The following is a 2,802-nucleotide window of genomic DNA, read 5'->3' as shown; positions in this document are numbered from 1 at the left end:
TCTCAGGGACGAACTCTTATCTCCTCCTCATTGTGAGTTGAAACCCCACCATTGAGTAAATTGAAACTCCAGCCGTTCTGGCTTATCCCCAAGTGAATTTTAGCCAAGTATGACTGAGACCACGCTGCTCTCCTTGCTGTTCTTCTGGAAATCTTGCCTCTTTTATAGGCATACTTCTCTTTGCCTGGAATTGGGTAAAGGAAGCCATAAGATCAACCCTTGTAGTGAAAGAACAGAGCAGAAAGGGTCAGGACACTTTTGTTCTCTTTCATTTTCTAAAACGCCCCAGGTACTTTGCAGCTGACATGAGATGCCTGGGCCCACCAACCCAGTCTCACAGACGCACATCCTTTCTCTCCCTCCCACAGTCCGGTCCACAAAAGCCTTGGTTGTCAACATATTCAACTTCATCATCACTGTGGGAGCCACGTTCGTCTGCACATTCCTGGGCAGCGAGTATGTCTTCACGGAAATGGCAGCGGTGAGTGACAGCAGGCAAGAGGGTTCAGACCCCCAACTCTTGGTCTTGTCCTGCTGAGTGTGCATTCCTTCCGCCAATCTATGTATCAGCATAAAATGAAAGAAGTCTATCATTTTAGGTTCAGGATGGCACCTCATGTTCTAAGGTAGAGTGGGAATAGTGCAGTACAGATACTGTTGGGCTGCATCCCCCAGCATTCCCCATTGTTGAATATGCTGGCCAGGGGCCTGATGGTAGTTGCAGTTCAACAGCATTTGTGAGAAGCTTTGTTGTGAGGTACGGGAATTGATACTATGTACTCCATCCCTTTCCAGCTTCTGGACCAAAGAAAGCATCGTGTCTTAGCATGCTTGTGGGCTTTGTGTGCGGGTCAAAGAATCCTACAGCCACAGAGTTGATAGGAGGGATCCCAGGGGTCATCTGGCCCACCCTGCTTCCAGTGCAGGAGATCCACCCCTTAAATCCCCCCCTGTGAGATAGGCCAACTGGCTTAAAAACCTCCAACGAAGGAGAGCCTGTCATCTTGAGGGTTTTGTTGTGCTATCGAATGGCTCTTTTACTGTCAGGAATTCCTTCAGAAGGTTGGGTCAGAATCTCCAGCTCAGTAGCTAGAATCCACCCAGAAGAGAGAACTGACCCTCCCTGCCTTTTTTCTTTCTTCCAGCGTGTGTTGTCTGCTGTGATTGCAGCCTCTGTGGTGGGTTTGGCAGATCTGTATATGATGGTGAGGATGCTGGAAGGGGAACTGGGAGAACTGTAGCCACAGACTTCCAGAGGACCCATCCTGCCTCTGCCTCTTGGGCTCCCCTGCCCTGCCAGACCTGAGGCATTGGGAAGTCGACATGCAGAATCCACCCTCAAATCCCAGGAGAGAACTGTCAAAGGAGGAGGAGGACTTGCACTCTGCACCTTGTCCTGCAGCCCAGCCAAAGAGACTCTCTGGCCGTTTGACATCTGTCTCCCTTCCTCCTGCACAAGGCAAGACAGCGGTCCCAGGGAGTTGTACAAGTCCCTCTATTCCTTCTGGACATTCTGTTACCCACCTCATCTATCTTGTTCACAACCAAGTGTTGTTTTGTTTCTGTGGCTGAAGCTGCACAAGCTCAGGACTGTGGATGGATAAAGGAACTTCCTTTTGGTGGTAGAAGACCCGTCCCTCCCCGCTGCTGTTGGGTTGTTGGACTGTTGTCTTGCCCCAGCCAAACCCTTCCTTTGGCATTGCTGCAGGATTTGTCGTACCTCCCTCCCACCCTCGGATGTCTCTCAAATGGGCCAACTTTTCCACAAGACTGCAGCCTCATCCTCTCCACTTTGGTCATGATTTCTCCCATCAGCTCCTGGTTACAGAAGCAAATCTCTACTGTGTGTGTTGAACTGCCTGACCAAAAGCAGCTCATGTGTGTCAACTACTATGGGGGGAATATTCTCCTCTGGACATAAGGGATGTTTCCTGTTTGGTCTCCTGCTTACACTGAGCATTGGTGGCAATAGAAAAAGAAGTGGTGATGGTCAGGGTGCATTTCTGGAACTTCAGGGAGCAAGCCTAGATTCATATCTTAATTTTGTTCTGTTACACATTAGTACTCCCCTTTTAAATGTATTATTCTCTAGAGTAAACCTGATTGAGTTGACTGAGTCTCCTGTACATTGAATTGGGAAAAGGCTTTTTACAAACTACATTATGGGTGTTTACCAGTTCATCAGTGCTGTTTTGGGTTTCCACCCAAGACCTAGTTTTATCCCTGTTTGTACTTCTCTTGTTCCAATTCTCTCTGTCTTCCTTGGTGACAAACCACCTAAGCATGTTTACAGTAATCTGCCAAAGTAGGTGTCAGGATGTGGGCCCTAGAGATGCAGAATGCGCCAAGAATGCCAAGCTAAGGAGTTGACTTCCAGATTGCCCCTTATAATGCCAGGCCAAGAGGCTTGTTTTTTTGGGCCTGATTTCGGGGCTGGAGATGCCAGCCAGGCTGAGCAGCATGAGTACAAAACCTGGGCTTTTTACTGGACATACAAGAGCCATTGGGAGCCGAGCGCGTCGGGCACTGTTCCAGGACAGTGTCCCTCCTGGAAAAAGTAGAAGCGTTGATTAATGTTCTGATGCCCACTAAGCCCCCCGCCAACGATGTGGGCAGACACAGAGCAATATTAATATTGCTGCTACGTGCAAATCCCAGAGGGTCCATTCATGGTCCATCCCCGGGATTAGGCGATGCTGCTCAATCATCCCCAGATCCAGCCGGAGATTAAGGTATTTCTCCCCTGGCCAGATTAGGTGGCATTACCAGCGACTTTGGGGTCCACGCTCTCCCCCCCCCCCC

General features: G+C 49.5%; 1 long non-coding RNA gene across 1 annotated transcript; it reads left to right on the top strand.

The window, feature by feature from the left end:
* Positions 1 to 6: 6 nt before the first annotated feature.
* LOC121918308 lies at positions 7 to 2,112 on the top strand. The gene is made up of 2 exons (XR_006101202.1): positions 7 to 481; positions 1,146 to 2,112. It is a non-coding gene; the product is annotated as an uncharacterized LOC121918308 (long non-coding RNA).
* The last annotated feature ends 690 nt before the right edge of the window (positions 2,113 to 2,802 follow it).

Source organism: Sceloporus undulatus, unplaced genomic scaffold (genome assembly GCF_019175285.1).
Source record: "Sceloporus undulatus isolate JIND9_A2432 ecotype Alabama unplaced genomic scaffold, SceUnd_v1.1 scaffold_8217, whole genome shotgun sequence".
Classification (NCBI taxonomy): Eukaryota; Metazoa; Chordata; class Lepidosauria; order Squamata; family Phrynosomatidae; genus Sceloporus; species Sceloporus undulatus.
This window is presented reverse-complemented; position numbering and strand designations above follow the sequence as displayed.